This window comes from Stegodyphus dumicola, chromosome 8 (assembly GCF_044657685.1).
Source record: "Stegodyphus dumicola isolate Sdum_Otavi_A_Nest chromosome 8, ASM4465768v1".
Taxonomy (NCBI): Eukaryota; Metazoa; Arthropoda; class Arachnida; order Araneae; family Eresidae; genus Stegodyphus; species Stegodyphus dumicola.
The window spans coordinates 100,923,725-100,946,942 of NC_140775.1; the positions used below are offsets into that span (position 1 = coordinate 100,923,725).

The following is a 23,218-nucleotide window of genomic DNA, read 5'->3' on the forward strand; positions in this document are numbered from 1 at the left end:
GGATTTAATAACTGAAAATAAAATCTCTCGGAGAATGTAAAAATAATTTTATCATGATTATCAGGAGATGTACTTTTAAAACATTTGCATCATAACAAATATTGTACATTTAAACAGTGTATGTTTTTTCCTCTTTTGCTGTTTATTACATATGAAAGTAGGATTTTAGCCCATGAATAAAAGAACAATATAAAATGTTATACTTGTTACTGCATATCATCAGTACAATTTCAAGAGACTATTCAACAGTAAAAACAGTGCTTTTTTTCGTCAACGCGTTGGACAAATGAAACATTACTCCGAATCGCGCATGCATGTTTATTCAAATTGTAAAGATTCCCATGGAAGGACAAAGCTAAGGTGTTATATCGCGATGCCGAGATTATATTCCCCCGTTTTATAACCCCTTTTTTGAGGGGGACGGAGAAGAAATTTTCGTCCCCTTTTTTTTTTTTTTTTTTTTTATTTATTTATTATTTTGATGTTAGAAATTTTTTTGGTGCAGTCTGTCCAAAAATTTTGGAACATTACTTTGAGCTAGGTTACATTACATAAGAGACATTTAATTAATGATATATCTTATCACTTTTATGAATATTTTCAGCATTAGTCAAATTTAAAAAAATATTTTTAACTCCATGTATTATGCATCTTAGGATAGAATCATTTGGTTTTCGGTTAATTAAAATATCGAATTTCATTTATTTGGTCTCAATAAGTAACAGAAGAATTGGCCCTAACTCCACATTCCTATTGATGTCAATCTAACATTAGCTTAAAGATAAAATGAATAATCTATCTCATGGGTGGTAATCGCTTTCATAACTCATCGAGGCATTTGTTTCGAGTTTCATTCTCTCAATTACCATTGGGAATGCAGTGCTTAGACCGAATTCACAAACGAAGAACGTAATAAAAGCCATTTATTACTAAGCTTCATATTCCCCCTTCCTGCCGCCAGATTCGCAAATCCCATTAATCGGTGTCCGGCAGAGTGCAGGGCGACCAATGAATTCTTTCTGCCGGACTGCACAAATGAAGATTGAGGCTGGTTTTGCTTACCGGAACAGACTGTCCGTCGGATGTCTCGCGCGTATAACGTGTGGGAGAAACGAGAATGACCTCATTCGTTGCCGTAGCAACGGCATCAAACTCCCCGATGCCGGAGAATGCGCCTTTGTAAACTCTAATTTCTAATTATCAGTGGGCGGCGAGGTAACGGAATCTTGTCTGTTGAAGAAGAAATAGCGCTGAAAAAAAATCACGTAAAAAAAATGAAGGAATTCTGTTTCGAAAAATCTTTCATTATGGTTGCGTCTCATAGCAGCTAAGCGTAAATTATAGCAAAGATTTAACACATTCATTTATTTCAAAATTCTTATACAGTTTGTAGTTTCGTTTGAATAATACAGTATAGTGCTAGAGAAAGCTAACTTCATAGTTCATGAAGACATTTTGTTTCAGTTTATTCCACACCGAAAATGTCAAATAAATTATAATAATCACTAAAATGCAGCGATATATTTCTTTCATTGAGTCATTATGTTTCGTATTTAGAATCCGTATATTTGAAAACTTGCTACATTTTTTGAATAATTAATAATATTATAAATAACAAATTTTCTTCTGTGAAAACTTGTGATTTTACTATACACGTTTTTGCTATTTAATTTACAATGGGCTATTAAACCTATCATTAGATAGAAAATATCAGAAGTCGAAAATGCATCTAGCACAAATAGCCGTAGCACAAATACCCTTCGTGGTCTGTCTTGAATGAATTCGGAAGTTTGTAACACTCAGCTATTGGGAAAACTATTTAACAAGCGCTTATTTTAAAATAAAGCGTTGACTGTAATTATTAAATAGTAATAATATACGCTGTTGGAAAATAAAATACCAACACCAAGAAGAAATCAGTTTAAATGAGTGAAATGTAGGCAAAGCATTTGTCTACTACGCGTTATCAAAAGGTTGAAAACCGCTGGTCTAGGTAATATTACAAACGCGAGTACATTGTCTCGTACAGATGCTTATGTCATTTTGTGGTAGGGTTAAATGCCTGTTGCAGTTGGTCAGTCAAGTTAGCAACGATCGTGCTAGCTGTGGATAACGCTGAATTTGTCGTCCAATCAAATCCAATACCTGCTCTAAGGGAAAAACCCGTATAGACAATTTGTAGAGCACGTTGGGTGATAGCAGGGGCGGTGTCATCATACAGATACATCATCATACTGGTGGTGATACTAGTGTCGCACGTACTCATCAAGTGCGAAATCTGAACAGACATCATCTTTCAGATGTACAAACATGCCCTCTCAAATATCTTTTACCTAGCAGCTTGGTGTTGGAATTTCATTTTCTATCAGTGTATTTGCTTTTCACATACGGGTTAAGAGACACACACAGAGTACTGGAAAAATTCGCAGCGTATTTGAAAATCCACGATACTGAGAAAAAATTAGTAGTAATAAAAAAAGACAAGCATTGTATCCTAATAAAATGCAATTTTCAAACTCGGCGATCGGTTCTGTAGAAATTAAAAAAAAAAAAATCAATAAATATCGATAGATTAGAAATCTTTACAAGAAAAGTCACGAGAAACACTAATTTTCACCCGATAAATAAATTTTACCTTTTCATCTGTAAAGAAATTGCGCTATGGTGGTTGCGTTAATATTTAAGTATACTCGTTTCAGTATTACAATAGAAAAACCTAAATGAAGTTTTGAAAAAATCAAAATGCTCACGGTTCTTTCCCTTGGAAAGTAATAAATTCTCAGTCTTTTTGGCTCTGTTACCTTTTCGAGGTTTGAAATGCTCAGCGCCCTTACTGAGTGTATTCAGTGTTCCACTTGCAACTGTGACTTTCTACTGAGTATTACTTTATCCGTTGCCACTGAATGAAACCACATAAACATTTTTTGGTATCTATGCATACTGCACTAAATCATTAATTAAAATTCATCACAAACTATGAAAGAAAAAAAAAATGGGAATGATTGAAGATTTCTAAACGCATTTATAGCAGCGCCAAACGTACAGATTCGCACCATAACATGCGCAGTGCCCTTTTACTGCCTTTCAGACCAGTAACGCTTTCCTAGAATTCGTCAGCACCCACGGTGGAAAATATTACTATGAAACATCTATGCCTATTCGTAGATCTAGGATTTTGCATATCTAAGCGGGTGCGATATGCACACAAGAGCTCTTATAGACTTTTCCTTTTATTGCTACATATTGAATTGATGATGAAAAACATTACATTTTTATGGTATTCACGATGAATTTACATACCTAGATGCGCTGTGGTCATAAAAAACAATAAACACAGATCTAAAATATTGCTGGATGTTGAGAATGATATTACAACAAACTCACCACTTTCTGATGGAAAAAGAAGAGCTGGTAAAAGACGTAAGGGCACTGGTATTTGTCAAATATTTTTCCAAGCGTAGTACTTTTTCCGGTAGGCATGAACTTTCGAAGATATAATATGCTTCTACAGCAAGGAACAGAATCCTATATGTGACTATCATCACCCTGTCCTGTAATTCGCTGCATGCTTTGTCATTAGTTCATTAATAAATTTTTATTTTCGCCCAAATTAAGCTACGAGATTATGTTTTATTAGCCTTTGACGAAAAAGGTGACAGAACTCCAAATATCTAGACTATCCGGATAACTGGGTTGTCTTTTTGTATTAGGCCAAATTCGGATTTACTGTAATAAAGGGAATTTATTCACTTTTTACCGTACATTACTTCAGCAAATATTATATAATTAAAAAAACATATTTTTATTTTTCTGAAACAAAATACAAATATGCATAAAAAATAACATAGCATGCACTGAAAACCTAAAGTAACTTGTTTGCAATTACGATACTTATCACGAAACAAAAATTCTTTTCATGAAGAGATAATTTATATAGCGTTACTAACACATTTTTTTAACCAGCTTTCAGAAAGGAGTCCTCATAATGGTCAAGTAAGATTCTCAGAGTAAACAAAGAATAGTTAGTTTTGTTGTGTTTTTACAATAATGTTTCTAACTTGCGTTATGTGTCATACAGTGTAAGCCAATCTACATGTTGTGCGCATTACCCTAAAATCTTCTTAAAAGATTATTAATTGTATTATACTGTTCTTTTACGTATAGACTTACTTTCAAATTCACATTTCTACGTGGACTTTCGCTCGTATAACTATTTATAACTAATTCTAGGCAACATTTGTCAAAATTCTAAGTTTCATTCTGATATTATTGGTTTATTTTTAATTTTATATATTTAAAAATTTTCTTTTGATGTCTACATTCTTACATTTTTAACTACATTTATTTGTATAATTTTTCGAATGTATCTCTACACATCTCAAGTTTGTACTACTGTTATAATTGTTTATATGTTTCTTTGTACACATTCTCTAGTGTAAAACTCTATACTATTATTCATGTAAAATCTTACGTAAAAAATTCTCAATAAATGCCCGCTGACCACCAAGCCATCTCTTTGAATTGGTGTAGCAGATAGTAGATGGTATCCATCGACGGAGCATCTATTGCCGAAAATTGTAATGATGGTGCAGCTGCTCCATTAATGGTCTTCTGTCCTTTTACGTCATTCAGATTAAGGAAAAAGTCACAACAGACAAATAAATTAAAAACTTTATTGGCTTCAAAAGAAAAATAAATTATCCATATCACTAGAGTCCTTATAACTAAAGTTTAAATCTTGCTGAATTCGTAAAGAAAATCATGTAAACCTGCTAGATTAGATAAGCTAATTGGAATTTAGGTTTTCATAGGTTAATGTAAATAAAATACCATTTCAGTATCCAAAATCAGTTTTGGAATTAATGTTGATTTCATTAATTCCAAACTGATATCAGTTCCTTTTATTTCGTACACACCAGTGAGATCCATTAAAGGACGAGTGGTTAAAAATTGCTGAATACTAGTAGTTCAATCCGCATTTGGATGTCGTCGTTTGGCTGTATGGGTGTTTTTGTTGTCCTCCTCAGTAATACAAGCCAGTTTTCTTTAGGAAAGTCTCTACTAAGGCATCCTTTACCTTAGGCAGATAGTCGTTTGGCTGTATGGGTGTTTTCGTTGTTCTCCTCAGTAATACAAGCCAGTTTTCCTAAGGAAAGTCTCTACTAAGGCATCCTTTCCCTTAGACAGATAGAGAAAGGATGCCAAAGTAGATACTCTAAATCTCTACTAAGGCATCCTTTCCTTTAGGGGCAGATAGTCGTTTGGCTGTATGGGTGTTTTCGCTGTTCTCCTCAGTAATACAATCCAGTTTTCCTTAAGGAAGTCTCTACTAAGGCATCCTTTCTTATGCTCTTTGCCGTGTCTAAATAAACAAATAGCACTGATTGACTAAAGCGATCATTTTAACACGTGAACATTTCTTTAGTTATTCATTTATTTTAGGTAGAATTTATTTAGAGAATGCAATATGGCGTGTCAAAAAAATTCGCTGAAAATCACTCGAATGAGTAGTAAACAGATAGTAGGAAGGCTATTAAAGGCTTCTGACCAAATCAAAATCTAATTTTTCTATTGTCAGAAGACTTACTGCACATTTTCTAAACATAATTTCTTTTCTTGTTTCGAATTAAATAGAATCACTAACAGGGAAGAACACTGAAATCGTCTACTTTTAACTGTAAAACTAAAAAATAGCAAACATGCTTAGATTTTTTTTTTTTTTTTTTTTTTTTTTTTACAATTTGTGAGAATTCGTAAAGAAGAAAGCAACATCAGACTCTTGTTACGCTCTCCTCTCTCAGTATCTTCTTCCCCAGCTTCAACCGCTTTCTCCTGACTCCTTCCAACCCCCCTCCGTTAGAGGAAAGAGAGAGAAAAAACAGTTAACGAAGAATGGATTCTGGAGACAAATGTTTGGAGTCAAGGACAGGGCCGTCCTTCCGCAGTAATTGCGAATTGGTGTCAGAGGTGGGAGCGTTTGCACTTAGGATCTTGTTTTCTCTGCCTCACCCCGAAACTTCTCCTTTCCCACATTCTTCCTCGCTCCTTTGTCACGCAAGAGAGTCAATATAGAAACTGAAACTTTTCTTTTTAAGTAACCACATCGCTTGTCTTGTGGACCACAGGATCCTGGAAGGTTCGGATTCTTTGCTCTGTGTTATGGATCACCCTACTGACTGAGAGACTAGGTTGCGTGTGGACACAAAAAGCCATTACTTATTCGTCCATTACTGGTTCCTGAAGTACATAGCTTAAAAACAGCCAGTGCTTTTCCCTTTAGAATCAAAATAATGAATGAAATGGCAGTATTATCAGAAAGTTTCAAAAACATTTGTGCATGGGGAGAACGGAGAATAAAATTGCAATCTGCTACAAAATTTATGCAAAAATATGCTGTAAAAAATAATCCCTTTCAGTACATTCCATACAGCATTGTAATAAACCATATACACTGTAAATGTTTCAAGTTAAATTGCGGAGTCGTTAGTATTATTGAGGAGTAGAACACATGAGACAACAGAAATACCTTGTTGTATCCAAACTTCGGACTTCCCAATGCTAGCCGAACGTGCTTTCTATTACAGCGCGAAAGTACGCGGTCAGATGAGAAAATTTCTTAAAAGGAAGGAAGTCATGCATACAAGGAACTCATGCGATGTCCACATCAGATTTTTTTGGTTGGTTATCGAGGCTGCTTTGGAATTGCTTTTCTGCATAATATGAAGCCGGGTTTTCTCTAAGTATCTCACTCTCGTCGATTTTCAGAGTTGCCTTTATGGCGATCTCCAAAGCTTGTTGTTAGCTTGTATATTTTATTTAGTTCGTAGCAATAAGAAGGAGCAGACGGCAAGGGGGACCTTTAAAAATCAAGCGAAATTCATGCTTAGATTGATGTTCGTTCAAAATTCAGCGTTAGTGCAAGACTGAATTTTTGCTGTGCTTCTATTTTTGTGGGGGGCGGACGTCTTCGTAAATATAATTACTGATCTGTCTTTTGTTCAGTGATCATTAATTTTGTATTAATTAATCGTAAAAAAGTTTTCTGTTGCATGTGAAAAGCCATCATTGATGATCTTTTGAATCCTTCTCTTCCTCTTTTACCAGTAGAATGAAAGATGAAGACTATAAAATCTCTGGATATAAGATAGCCTTATATGCAAAACAACCTTGTGCTCTTTAAGAAGTTTGACAACAATTAAAAAAATCGGACTGACGTAAGAAATGGCATCATTATGTATGAGATTATTGATATGTTGAAGTACTCTGCAAGAAATGTATTTAAATTGTCTGAATGTCATATATTGAGATAAAGCTAAATGAATACACTTTCTTTTAAGAAAAAGGCTAAGGAATTTGTGAAGAGTTATCTTTGATTTTTAAATGCTAGGTGATGCATATTCAATAGGCATGGTTTATAAAAGGCAGTTTAAGATTATAAGGTAATTTCTCCCTTCTTCCAGCATGCCTTCCAGCACACTCGGCGCGTATCCGAGATGTCCGGGCTTTGAGTCCCGGCGAGGGCGTTGCACATTTTTCGCATTTCTTGCATCAAACATCCTAATGACTCAAAGAGACTTTTTTAAAATTCTTTTATAATAAATCTGTTAAAAATAAAGATATCTTTTCCTTTTTTACAAAAAAAAAAAAAAAAAAAACTCGATATTTTTTATGTAAAATAGTGTTAGCGAATTTGTCATTATATTTTGAAGGCCTAGGTCCACCAGCAGCTGAGTGGTTAAGTCCCCGAACACCGATAGTTCGGTCCGAGGTTCGAATCCCGCGAACGGGCTGGCTGCATGGGAGTTTTTGTGGTTTTCCCCATGTGTAACGTGTTAATACGAAAGCATCCCTCTCTTTTCCGTAAATTTTCTTAGGGCTAAACATGTAAATAATTACTAATAATAATTTTGAACGGCTTCAAATAGTATATCCTAATTCCTTATTGCATTTTAAATTAATAGCTAATATAAATAAATAAAGCAACTGTAATCTGAAAACGTTAGATTACAATAAAAAACATCAAAGAAGAGTTTACCATTAAAAAGTGTAAACATTTTTTTTAATATAAAAAACATGTAATTCCGCTCTTTACATTTGTACGAAGTAAAAAGTAAGTATTGTAATCACAAAAAATTTCGGGTATCATATTTCAAATGAAATATTTATTTAAACAGTTTCTGAACCCATTCGGACCAATTTTGTTTTGCTTGACGTCTATACGTATAGACAAAATAAAGGATTCCTTTTTACAAAACGGATTGTAAAATGTATTTGAAAGGAATTCAAAAGGGATTTTTTTCATGACCTCTGTATTTACGTATCTCGCATAAATAAAGAACTAATAGTTTCAGAACGTTGAAATTTTGTATATGATCATTATAGAATTATGCTATAATGTTATAAAATTATGCTATAATATCCAATTATGCACTTCGCGTTTTTATAGCAATCATATATATACTTACCCTTACCCGACTTAAAAATCCTTGCTAATTAAGTTAGAATAATTTGAGGAAACAAGTTTAAATGAAATACAGCAAAAATACAGAAGTGTTTTAAATAACGAAAATATTCATGTTTTGGGAATTTCAAATTTAAAACAAAGTTAATTTTGTGAAAATAATTAAATCTGACTTTAAAATGTTGTCTCTCGTTTCCTATACTGAGATCTGAGAAAGTTTCATACTCTTTACAAAAAAAAAAAAAAAAAAAAAAAAAAAAATGAAATTACAAGAAATTTGACTCCTATACGACAAAAATTGACTTGGGTATTTAATTTCAAAATTTGCAGTTTTTGATGCCATTTTTAACTTGCCTTGAGGGATTGGTTTATTAAGCTATAAAAATTCGAGAAAATAAGTTGAAATGAAGTGCATCAAAAAATGTGAAGTGAATATAGAGCCTTGCAGTTTTTCGTTATTATTACAAAGCTTATTCATCATAATCCTTTGCATCATCCTTATTCATCATAATCTGGATGCAGATCACACCGTACTGGATTTGAATAAAAGTGTTTTAAATTTTCTCTGTATACACTGATTCTTGGTATAAAACATAAATACTGTATAAAGTCTTCTGGTCATGACATTCTGGTATAAAATAACATATACTGAAAAATATTGAAAACTCCAGATAAAAGGATTTTTTTAGTGATATTGCCATACTGCTGAATAACTTACATATGCAATTTAATAAAGTTAAATATCTTAGGTATCATCGTTTGGCCACAGCCTCAGTTTATCGCCGACGTAATTTGTTGCAAACTATAAACAGTAAATATCTCGACGGAAACCTCTTCGAAGTATTTATTAAGAATAAACTATTGAACTATTATTTTCCTTCAGTTTTGCAAACAGTCAGTTTCAGTTCAAGAATTTCTTGCCAAATAGATAGATGCTTAAACTGTTATTTTAATTTTGAAAAGAATAAAGTATTTGCTATATTTTCGATTTTATAAAAAGATTGAAGCAAAACATATTCCTTTGAACATTGATATAAAAGCATATTTCCATATATGCAAATAGATCGAACTCTTTTATTTTTCTTTTTATTGAAGGGAAAAAAAAGATTCTAAGAGGAAGCGCCTAAAGTAATCGAAGATTAACTTATAAGTATTTGTTTATTATGCCTCTTGAATGAAATCAGTGTTATAAATATTTGCTCCGACAGGTGAAGGACCTTATGTTTACTAATCGATTTTTTTTAATATTTAAATACATCTTTACATACTAAATGAAATACAGATATGTTCGTTCTAGAATAGTGTTGATCCCTTCGAGCGAAAGCCTTATTTTCGAGCGATGAAGGACAAATACCTCGAGAAAAGTACTAATTTAGTTTTGACACGGTTTTCATCTAAGGAAGGTTACTCGTAATTAATATTCAATGCGTATCCCTACCCCCGTACTGTCATTTCAAATTGTATGTGATGGTGTTTATTCGGTCCTTCCGCTATTTATAACGCACTTGAAACCAGTCAATAGCATTTTCAGATTTCTGGAATATTTAATGTATGATATCCCGGTAGCAGATATTGAGATTACATTTTGTAGGATCTTGAAAATAACATTAATAGCTTCTTCCGCCTTTTTTTTTTTTTTTTTTTTTTTTTTTTTTTGTAAAATGCATACTTTCCCAAAAGTTTTTGAAAATACATACTAATAAATATTACTTTTAAGGAATTGTTGCACTCCCCATTCTTGCTTTTGTGGTATAAGTGCTTAGCAAGTCCAGCTAGTATTGAAAGATAAATCTGCATTGAGGGCATAGCTGTTCAAAAATCTTAATGATTTCTACAATGGTGCCGGAACTAAAAATATAGTAATCGAAAGTTTTTCATCATTTAGATTTGGTCGTCTGGTGCTTCCCTCCAGTTGTCTTCTAAATGGGGACGAATATGAGGAATTATCGCATTCCCCTTTACCCGTTATTATTATTTGAAAGGTTAGCACGTCCAGATAGCTTTGTAAGATCCTTGGCTCTAATCTCGAAGAGGGCATAATTAATTTTTCATGTTTCTTGCTTCGAAAGAAAAACTTAATATCTCTGCAGTTTGTCTAATTATTTCTAATCAGAACTGTAAGCTTGTCTAAAAACAAAATATTTAAACTAAAATGTCTAATATCAGAAAATAGAGCCAAACCATAGCAATGCGCGGACCAGTTATAACTGTAATCTATAACAGAGTAAAAAAGGCATTGCCTATAGACATTACTCAAATGTTGCGCAATTTAAAAAGCAAAAATTATGTACAAGTTTTAAAAATCAATTACTATAGAAAACAGAAGCGTTTTTATGAAAAATATACTATATCCAAGATATAGTTAAGAATCATAATCTAGTTTATTTTCTTAAATTACTTAGTTTATGCTTCAGGACTTGATCCTTAGCTCACATGACTCCCGTTTCTATGAACAGGTTGCTCCTGCTGAGCTGTCCGAAACCGGCGAAAGCCTCAGCTAGTTTCTAATTAAGGTTTCATAGTATCTGATTAATTATCTATTTCGAAATTCGAAAATGCGAATTTGAAGGAACGTGTCGACGCGAATGCTTTAACTTCCTTACCTGACAAAATACGCCTTTCCTAAAATATTATGAGAATTTGACAAAGGTAGAAAAAGTATAAATTTCTCTTCTTTTTAATAATATCTGAATGAAAATTTGTTAAATGGGAAATTGCGATTTTAAAAAATATTATCTGGTTACATACGTCTAATAGCTATATAGTTGACATTTTTTTCTATTTGTTGTATCTCTAAGATTACAGCATTTGAACTAGCACAACATGCTCCATCATGAGCATTTTATTTCGGGTGCAGTTTCGCTAATTCTCAGTTGAGAAGTCGACACATTAGTTTGGTCATTTTTCATACTGCATGTTTAAATACTGGCGTCTCAGAAGGTAAAAAAAAATATGTTATAATAATAACTAAATTTTTTTAATCTTGTTTTAAAATATATACTGAGTTATTGGTGTTCATTTTGAGAAGCGAAACTTATATACAAATATTAGTAAACATTTCAGAACTGGATCCCAAGACTGGCCTTAAGTTCATTAATGCACATAGTAATCAACTACGCATCGAAATACATATGTATTCGCCTAAAAACATGCATTTTTAATGTCAAAATAATTAACAAATATGAGTGGTATATTTCACAGTAGTTTATTTTTCGTTTGCATTAACACAACTATGGTGGTGTATATTGAGAATACGCCAAAGCACACTAGGGCTATCTGCCTAAGGGGAGGGATGCCTTCGTGGAGGACTTTCTAAGGGAAACTGGCTCGTATACACGTTAAACACAGGGAAAACCACGAAAACGCCCATGCAGCCAGCCCGTTCGCGGGATTCGAACCTCGGACCGAACTACCAGTGTTTAGCGATTTTACCGCTCGGCCGCTAGTGGGCCTAAAAACAACTATGATTCACATAAGTTGAATTGAAACGATGATTCACATAGCTTCTGATAATATGCTTTTGAATAGAAACTTCTTAACGTTCTTTAGCAAATGATTTCGAAATTTTAGAAAATGATCTCGAAATGCTAAGGAATAGGAAATTAGACCAAAACTGCCTAAGGAATCGGAATTTAGAATTTGTTTATAAATTTCCTGTGATAGTGGGCTGTATTTCTTAAATTTCCGGTTTTCATAAAAAAATACGTAGCTTAAATTACGTGTTTTATAATGTCTTGTTTTTAGCCTTAATTGTATATATTAAGAACGATCAACTTTCATTACTGCGCTTTTACAGTTGATTCCAAGCTACTTCGCGATCATTTTTTTAGTTATTTCTGATGTATAACTACCAGTATAATTTAACAGATTTTTTCTCATATTGTTACTTGCTCCATTTCTGTTGCAAAATATCTTTCCAAATGTTTGAAATCATGCGCCGCTCTTTCAACAGAATAATGGGCGAAAGACCTGCTGGTCGTTCGATCTGTTTAATATTCTGACGACGTGGAACGATACAAATAGGGTATTATTGAGTTACTCGAGCAGATAACTCTAATCCGAATGGATCGCATTCATACAAGAAGCACTTGTGCACAGTTCGCTGCCTTCAATATTACTCTCAGATTCGGGAATGCATTTCACGTTGTCCACAAAATTCAATCGCCAGGGATGTTCCTAATGCCATGAATGAATCTATTCGCATCATTCTGGTGTTGAACACAACAACGTCAATAAAATCTGCAGTTTGCTTTAATAAAGGGTAAATGTAATTTCTTCTTCTTGGAACAATGTGTTTGAAAAATTTTAGAACTAAGTTCGTACAAAAGTGCAGAAAACATTAATCGTATTTCTTAGCATTCAACACATAATCCTTACCTATAAATCTTAGACAACGCTTGGCGCATTCATACAGCTTCTCGATTCCTTCACATAATTCATCTTTTGAAGTACTGTTAAGGTTTCTGTTCCAAATCTGGGAGTGATTATGAGCTGCGACACTTTTCTTTGCGAGAAAAGGACAAAAATGGACTTGCGAATTATCGTACAATAAATAATCAGGTACTCTTTCAGCATTTTTGGGCCTAATGCATTAAATTTTGAGAAATCTATCTATTACGTTTTTATAAAATATAGAATTCATCTTTTGTCCCTCGGGAGTAAATCCTAGTGAATTATCTCTTTTCAATCAAAAGAGAACCAACATGACCTTTATTCAGGATTTCTAAAACAGATGTCTCTGTAGCAGTAATACCTAAGTATATAATTCTCCAACCTAAGTGTATAATTCCCTTTTTGTCTCAAGATCATAAGCAAAACATCAAATTTCATCTTCAATCGCAATGTGTCTGATTTATTTTATTGCGAAACTTTTTTATTCTTCTTTGCTCAGCTTTCGAATCTGTGACACCAGATGTTCTTCTAAATCAAACCAAACGATTAACAACATAGAAAATTCTGTTCGTTAACAGACGATATTTTATGAAGGCAAATTGTGATGGGTAATAATAAATGCTACCGATTATCATTTTGCAGGAAATTATTAAAGCATTTAGTCCTGCAAGTTTGTAAACGCGTTGTTGTATATCCATAACTCAGTATGTTTTTAACTATTATTTATTGAAGCTATGTTACTGTGACTGTTTCTTCAACTATATGGTTGCATGTAAGTTATTTACATAATAACTCAACAAGATTATCAGGAGGATATCTTTCTGCGGATTCCTTTATTTTTGGCCAATTCATCAACTTTTCTGGAGCTCATATTCCGCACAAAGTATATCAGCTATGAAGATGAACTTTTCTTTAGATCAATAGTCTTCAAACTGTGTTCCTCGAAGCATATAATTTCATGCAATATCTGTACGAGTTTTCCGAGTCAAAATCAAAATTTGAAAAAATATTTTAATACCATTTGGATTGCAAAGCTAAACGTCTAAAAGTAAGAATTTTTTAAACAAATGCATAGATAATTGTGCTCTCAGTTATTTGTAGTCTATTTAGCCAATTAATATCTTCGAAATTCTAGGTGGAGTTTATGTATTTCATACATAAACATAAAGGATGTTACTAAAATTAATGAAAAAAAGTAATACATTAATTATATAACTTTTTAATTTAGTATTATATTTTATTAATACTTTAAAAATTATATTTTTAATCACCATATATTAAAAAGACTAATCTACAAAGTTTCGAATAACTAAATTGTTTTCAAATAAAAATGAATTAAATCTGAATGGCAGTGTAAAAGAATTAATTTTGGAACCCATTTAGTTGTAAAAATTTATAAGAGACTATATCTCAGAGGAAATTAGATTTTTATAAATTGAATTAAAAGTCCATTTCAGAATTATAATAAATAAGATCATTTGCCAATGAAGGAAAGATATCAATTTTCAGTCGATTCGACATTAATCATTAAATATCAGCAAGAACTCCTAGGTCTTTTGCTGCAAATTCTTACAAAATATTCCGAAGTTTCTGAAGAAGTCATAAGAGTCTAAACCTATTTTCTAACAACTTATTTAAACGTAAAACTACTTTCAAACTAGATAGTAACAAGAACAAAGTGCAGTGAACTCTTGATTAATCGGAGCAATACTAGAGACGATGCAGACAGTAAACTCAAGCTCATGGTTAATGCGAGGGCAGTTACAGAACAGAGGGAAGAGGAATAAACCATATTTTAATTAACAGAAAACCACTTAATAAATTACCTGTATTTTCAAATAGGTAGATTGTTAATGAAAACGCTAGTTTGGAGAATAAGTTCGTTTAAATCAGTACTGAAAATGTTTCCTCGAATGTGCGAATGAAACACGCTTATCTTCCCAGTGCTTTTTCCTTTCTTACTTCACAGTATATTCCTTACTTCACAGTATATATACCGTTTATTTCTGTTTACATCACTTTTGTATTTCAATAGAAATTTATGTGAAATAGAAAATTAATGACTGTGTACTTGATTTATTTTTTAAATTGAGTAGTTCACCTTTAACGGATGATTTAACAATGCTTCTTATATTGTAAATTGTCGAACAGTCAAGACCTGGATTTACATTTCTAGGCTAATATAGCGTTTATTTATATACAAAGTTATGTAGAGTACTTATATTTAAGAAAATTTTAAATTACATCTTATCTAAAATGGAGCGAGATCCCGCATCTGTTTTCGTCCGTTTCGAATGTCAATCCCTTTCTCAACTGCTGGACACCCATGACGGGAGAAAAGTCCATCCCTTTCCATGAGAGGTAAGGAGAAATCTCCCTGACCCTTTCTGAGGTGTGCGCAAAGTTCTGCCGACCAGTGCGAAAATGTATGACCAACCGTTGAAAATAAAATTCCAAACATGGTAAAGCTAAGGCAGGGAGTTCTCTTCATGTTCCCTTGCTACTTGTGTAAAAGAGCCGTTAAATATATTCTGGATTACGTACAGTTAATTAAATTACATACTGTTATGGATAAAAAAAACTACTCTCAGGTATTATCATGCATTTAAAGTATCACATCTTAGGTAATACATGCATAACATCTCAGATACCACATCATTGCTGTCAGAACTGTTTAGCCCAAGCAGTTTTCTTTACCTTTTTCTATTTCCTGTAGATATTTTTGTTTTATGCTGATAATTTTTGATAAGAATTTTTCCATCGTTTCACAAAAAAAATGTTTAACTTTTTGTAGATTGTGTCTGGTTAATTCTTTGTCGAATAATCGTTAACTGACTGTATACCGAACACTGAATGTGAAATACGCTCATGGATAACATCAACAGAGGTATACTTCTATGTTTTGCATAAAAGAATGCAGACACATCATAGCCATTAAAAATAATTGTAAATATGAAATATGTACTCAAATTGCTCATAAATCTTAACAAAATAGTAATTTTTTTCTTTTTTCACACAGTGTATACAGAGTATTGATATAATTCAAATACTCTGTATACACTGTATGAAACAATTGTGTATAAATTGTGCCTGATATGGGATTGCAATTTGTCTGAGACACAATATCATAAATATTGTGTCTCAGAAAGATAAAAATTAAAAATGTGTTTTTTAATTTTTATTTTTCTGAGAAAGGGAGGGATTCCACAAAATAAGATTAGAGTTTGATGGGATCCCTGAGGTGACAAAGTTTAAAAAGCTACTGCTTTACATGAAGGAATGGAAGAATTCTTTAGAAACTTTCATTTTTTTAGTGTTAAGAGAACTTTAATTTTGTCTTTTCGTCACCCTGGCCCTTTTAGCTTGCCCAAATTTGGCTAAGAAAGTTTATTAAGAATTTTATTATATAAAAAGTTTATTATATAAATGGTAAAACACTCAAGTTCTCGATTCTGAATCATCCGAAACAAAGTTGTAAGTAATTAATCTGTCGAAGGAAAAATTCTAAAAGGGAATCGAATAACCACTATTAAAGAAAGAACACTCTAAAGGGTGTTCTTTCTTTAATAGTTAAAAAAATTCTAGCAGGAAATCGAATAACCACTATTAAAGAGAGAACACTCTAAAGGGGCGACATTTTTAATAAAGGTGGTAAAGATAAGATACATTTCAAAATGGTTTAATTTATTTCTTTTTATTAATTGCTTGACTTCAGTATGAAACTCACCATTCTTGTTGAATTAAAAATAACAAAGCATGTTTTCAGTCATTATACTCTTGTATGTATATCGATTACGTAATATAAGTAACGACCCTGCACTGGCGGATGGACAGTTCATAAAATTTATACAACAGTTCATAATAATTTCATAACATTTGGGTTTGAGTGTCTCAAACCAGTTAATGGCCAAAGTGGTTAAAATCGAATAATAACGGTAATTTGTCGTGCCTTCTATTCCAAGTATTTAATTTTCTTTAATTAAATGCATTAAAAAGTAATAATAATATTTTAGTTATCACAACATTCTTCCTTATTTGTTCCTAAAAATTAAAACACGTGGAGATTCATATAAATCTATTCTATTATCATATTAATATGATTTTAAGGCATGATAAAAGAGATAAAATAAAAAGATGTATATATAATTATGATGATTACATGCATTTAAATTTCTCTTTAAGAGGTTTGATTTAAAATTTCACCACTGTTAGTAACTCCAGATGTTTATTTTTAGTCGCAAATGACGAAAAATTATTGTGATAATTACATAAATTATTTTTTCGTCTTTAGTTTACTTACTGTACTAAAACTGAGTAATTAAAATAAAACATTAAATTAATTTTTTTAAACATTTAGTCTTTTTAACAGAAAATTTAGTTTAAATTTCTTTCTGAAATGAAAGTTTTTTCTAGAACTAACTGAAGTACAGTGAACTGAAAGAAACTGAGAAACTGAAAAGAATTTAATCACTAATAAAATATCGAAGAGTCATTTATTATATTTTTTCCGCATGGATCACTTTCGAAGAAGTCATTTGTTCTTAGCCATTCTCTGAATCTATCTTGACAATAAGCTACATTGTGCACGTTTCTTGAATGCAAAGAATTTTAGAAGCAATCTATAAATAACAATTATCCGTTGTGTAAACGAAAAAGAAAACAAAGCTAGCTAAAAACTACTACTGACTCCCTAAAAGTTCAAATCCTGGTGGTTTTTAATTTAACCTGGAAAGAAAACAAAGAAAATTGAACAAAGCCCCGTGATAGACGATTCCTTTTTCTCGGCAACCAATAAAAAGAAGATAGCTGTGATAAAGAATTCTAGATGCATCTTGGTCCAATAAACTTTCTGGCTCACAACGCCGGAGGAAGTGATAACAATTTTCGCGTTACTTCAGTAATTGTTTTGTTCATCAGCCGCAGAGATCAGTAACATTTTGACTTCCAACAAAAAATCTGCTTTTCACTAGTCTTTGAATATAAATTTCTGTGAACCATCTCATAGATCACTTCTGTGTGACCCGTATTTTTAGAAGCATAAATTAATATTCTTATAGAATATCACCTTCCCAGGATGATCAATCCCACTGAATACCCAAATGATTTGTATCCGTGGATGACCTTCTTAAATAGGGTTCACTGTATTTCTGACATAGCTTCTTAGTTTTACTCGCTCGAATATCCTTTTTTTACCTTTCTAATAAATGCACCGAAACTGGGGGGGGGCAAAGCATAAGTTATACTGTTTCTTTCAGAATATGTATAATGATATTCGCTCTCTGTTCTAAAAATGTAATTTATTTCCCCTTTAGACTTTTTCAAACCTATTTTTTTTTTAAATTCGTAATACATTTAGTCAGTTTCCATTATAGCTATGTCTGTGATTCCACTATAGTATTCCACTATAGCTATGACCCCATATGTGTTAATGGCTCACTGACGATTACTCCTGACGAAAGATGCAGAAGTGTTTTTCTCTCTATCAAACAATTAACAGTATAGCATCAATATACAAAACATTCATGAAAATTTTCAAAACTTCACAGCGTAACTTTAAGGAAAACTAGAGGGACTATAAGATACAGCTCATAAGGTATTTTTTATTTTTCCCGTCTTTACCTCGTGCCTTCGTGGGACATCTGGAAGCACACTCGATGCGTATTCGGGAGGTCCGGAGTTCGAATCCCGGCGAAGGCAATACACATTTTTCACGTCTCCTACTCCTCCCCCCAAAAAAACCTAATAACTCTCTAGTGGTGCCCGAACTAAAAGGTGATGGACGATAATTCATCACCACCAGGATTTGGCGATTGCGTCCTCTCATCCTCAAGTTGCCCTTTAAAAGAGGGAGTATCTATAAAGCATTTTCCTCTCTTTATCGCGTGCCTTTGTGGTGTAATTGAAAGCACACTGGACGCGTATTCGGAGGTCCGGAGTTCGAATCCCGCCGAAGGATTGCACATTTTTCACGTCCCCAGCATCAAGAAAATGTAATGACTCTATAATCTAATACGAACGTATTTGCTATTTCCTAAATTACTGCGCTTTATCAAACAAAAATATTATGATCGATCGGTAATCGAAGTTAGAATTATAATGATTGAAATAGTAAATTGTAAGTTATGAGGATCTATATATTAAACAATAGCAGAAGGTTATTCTTATCTTTCAGTTATATAAGAGATAACGCAGTTCTTATTATCACCAAGCGGCATTTATTCGTGTTAACGTATATGAGGCCTTATATTCAAATGTAATATAGGTGACTTGTGTCCGTTTTGTCAAATGTAAAAGAAGAGGCTCAGTGCATTTTAAAATACTTTACCATGTTTCAGGTTTTGGCAATTATTATATATTATGTAAAAATGTTATAATAAATTTTTCCCTGGTAATTTAAGGCATTCTTCAGCGTAGCATTATTTTGAAAAAAAAAAAAAAAAAAAAAAAAAAAAAAAACTGAATATGTAACCTTCAGAGCAAACTTCCGAAATTAATACTTTAAGTTCGTTGTCTGAAATTAAAATCCTTACCCGAGCTTTCACTTTTTTCTGTCTTTTAAAATGAATACGTATTAGTTATGTTTATCACATATATGTAGTATACTTGTAAGTTGACTTAATCTTATCCGCAAATAATCAGGATGAATTATTAAGTTGATTACAGTTTCGTACTTTAGCAAAACGATATAAGATACCAGCCTGCAATTAAATTCTGGTTGTATCAATGATATATTTTAGCAGGCATAATAGTAGTGGTTACAAATGCGTGAGAAATATTTCTTCAATTAATAGTTTCAAGTTTAATTTAGGTTAAATCATTTATTTCCGAACGCTTTAGTGATACACTTTTTGTTTTGTTTCAGAACTTGAAAAGAAGAGTATGCAACAAGAACTACTGAGTAAGTAAAACAACTTACATTTCTTATTTAGACAATATGGAAGAGATACAATTAATTGACAAGTGTAAAATCAGGCAAAATCAGTAACCAATACAAAACTAAAATTTATTTTTTTCAGTTTTAAATTTGATTAGAATATTGAAGTTATATACTGACAGAATTAATCTGAAGATTGTTTGCTAGGCCCGATTTAGCCAGTTTGAGGCCTAAATACAGTATGTTTTCAAGGACACTCAATGCCCACTCTTTTTGCTTTTGTAAGTGAAAATTAGGATTAAAAAAAATGTAGGAGAAATTTAAGACCTCTTAAAACATGGGATCCTAAGCCCGAGTTTTAACAACGTGGACCTGGCTTTAAATGCCCACATTATTTAAGCCTGAGCTTTTAAGATGACTGCTTAATTATTAAATTACTTTTCTTAAAAACAAAACAATGGTACCTTTACGAAAATTTCTACATGGCGAATATTGTAAAGAGTCCCTCTCCCTGTGAAGAATTATTTTATTTCCCCTGCGTACTGTCGTGGTCAGAGTTGTTAGTATATCTGCTGACAATTGGAATATTGGTAGTTTGAATTCCGGCAGAGCGCAGTTTAATTTTTTGTTTCCTTGTCCTAAAAGTCTAATGGTCTATAGTGACTCACATCGTTTAGGCCAAGCTTTAGATGATGTGGGCCTGTGCTGTATTCAAATCCTGATTGTTTTTGATTTTGAACTGCTGATATGCGAAATAATCTTGGAAGCTTCTGAATATGAAAAAAAGAAAACCTACAGCAAATGAATAACAATATTCTGTTCCTAAAACATTTAGTAATTTTCCTGAATATTTATATTAGAGCGTATTCTTAATTCTAAATGCAACCTTTATATTTCATTATCACCAACCACTTTCAAGAGAACTAAGAAGTTAACTCATTTAGGAATTTGCTCTTAGAATCACTTCCTTTTTATCCATTGCTTTAATAAATCGTTTAATGAGATCTAGTTTTATAAGAAGCTGAGGTAAATAAATCTTTTTCTTATTCACAAAATGCTTCACGCGCCGTATATTTCTCATCAGACAAAGTATTTTCAAATAGATGTCTTTCGTTCTGGATGTAGATGGTTGCTCTTGCTCAAGAATTCCTTTAGCATTAAGAACAACAAGATTTTGTAAAGCTTACTTACTGTTCTATCAGTAATGAGACAACCTTTAAATCTGTGCAGAGATTCCCCTGACAAATTTCTTAGTTTATATTTTGAATTAAAGATCAAGTGCAGCTGTAGACAGGTAATCCGTTTTATATCTACCACTTGAGCTACACAAACAGAAGGAAATTCTTTCTAATTATAAAGTAAAATTGCTTTTACATTTATTTTGAACGAATTGCTGAAACGTTTTCCGCTTTTCGAAATTACATGACAGCTGAATTTCAGCCAAGGATCATCAAGATGATAATATTTTTGCTCGCAGATTCTAAAATTTTATCTTTTTTTTTTTTTAAATTTTAACTTGATTTGGTTACTGTATTTTAACTCGTTGTAATAAAATATCTATAATTGGCCTATGACAATGCTTTAAATTTAAGGACTTTTTTTGCCTAAAATTGCCTTTTTTCCTTTAAAATTATTTTTCAATATCGGTTTGTTCTACATTATTTTTAAAGCCAATTTAATTAATCAGGAATAATATTGATTTCAATTACACAGAATTTATCCATACTTTCAAATTGAGAATTTGTTTGCACAGCAATATATTTTCCGAAAAGATATTGAAGTTGTTGCTTGATTTTGACATCCAGACATACGAATAACAAGAGCTATTAAAGAGGATACCAAACCATTGGTATTTGAAAGAAGTGAAAGTCACAGTCACTACCTGAGTTATTCAGCCCTCTTTGAATAAACCAGTTAGCTAGAATATGCTTTCATAGTTACATGATAAAATTCAGTCTATAATGGTTTTATTCTTGTACTATAATTCTTTGTATTTCATCGTTGTCTTCTGATTAAGAATTATTTAGAAGCCACCGGTTTATACTCAGAGTTACCATATTTCACATAGTTATACCCATATCTTTATAAAGGCTGATTTTATCAAGATTAAAACCTTTTTCTGGCTTGATGAATGTTGCCTATCTGGGTAAAAATGCTCGCACCTTTATGACAAAGCGTCATTATGTTCATGTACTGTTAGTAAAATCCCTTGTAATACAAATAAGTAAAAGCATTGCATGTACAGGTGTTATCCGCTAAGAGTTACTTATAAATTTCTTCGACCCTAACTGCAATCGACATACACAATCACAGATAAAAATTAAAGAAACCTTATTTAACCGTTCCCGTTGGCTCACCACTAAAGTGAAAATTTACAAAATTAAAGGGTCGATTACCTATAGACGATAACTGGTAACAATTAGGTGGCGTGTCTTGAAGCACACAAGTAAAAAACATAAAAATCATCCGAGGAAAAAGAGACACTTGGTTTCATACGTAGTTAATCACTATAGAAAGGAATACTTCCCAACTTCGGACGGCAGCGGGAATTCAAAACCCAGAACAAATTAAATGCTTTCCAAACGGATCAATGCTAGTAAACAGGCATAGCAAAGAGGCTTTTCGCTCAACAAAGCATGAGTTTTGATAGCCTTCATTAACTTTTAAACGTTCTTGCTCGTGCTTTGATTTATATAACCTTCTGGTCTGTCTGAGCAAATTATGTAATGTGAATCAATGGGAAAATAGGAGAGTGCTTAAATTAAGCTTTACTGTTAGTAAAAATTAAAATAATTGTCACAAGAATGTGTGCTCTACCTTTTAACTGTCGAAAATAGTTTTCATGAGCCATCCTACCGAAAACAGTATCTTAAATTGCTCCGCCCATATTAGTACGGATAAATAAGGCTTTAGTGTACATCCGACTCTGTAATTCTCTTAGTATAAATCCAGACACATGAAGCTCACAATGTTGTCTAACTATCCATAACTTCTCTCGAGCAAAAGGGAAGACATCCATACACTCGTTAACGCACAGCGACAGCTGATGTGTGGGCCCTTAATAAGGCACGGGAGGATGGTACATCCGCCTTTTCTAATTCGATCAGCCCATCTCGCCCTGATGGACATCTTCTGGCAAGCGGGTAAACGGTATTATTGTGTTCCCGTTGACAGCCTTTTGAGTCACTTCTCTGTAAATGGGAGTGACAGGGTTTTGCAGTGAGAGAGGTCTACTCCCTCCATCTCCCGCTTCTCCAACTGGCAAAAACTCCTTGCTGAAAGCACCATTAAAAAGGAAATGGCCGCATTTGATGGGTTTTTATTTCTTCTTATGGCTATACCGTCCAGCATGTTTCCGCAAATAACCTGTTCAATCTGTTATTACTCTTTATTTGAGTGTTCAGCTGAGGCACGCCTGTTCGGAAATGCCGTATTAAACACAAAACAAATTGAGAACTCGATAGCAGGGAATCTAATATCTTTTTATCTCA

General features: G+C 32.7%; 1 protein-coding gene across 4 annotated transcripts in view; it reads left to right on the forward strand.

Moving 5' to 3' along the window:
- The window catches only part of LOC118192690 (protein O-linked-mannose beta-1,2-N-acetylglucosaminyltransferase 1-like), a 438,475-nt gene that overhangs the window by 216,077 nt on the left and 199,180 nt on the right, over nt 1–23,218 (forward strand). For all 4 annotated transcript variants that reach the window (XM_085822182.1, XM_085822183.1, XM_085822184.1 and 1 more), the window contains exon 2: nt 19,716–19,751. The gene's annotated coding sequence lies outside the window, so the exon portion shown is untranslated. The remainder of the gene's footprint in view (nt 1–19,715; nt 19,752–23,218) is intronic.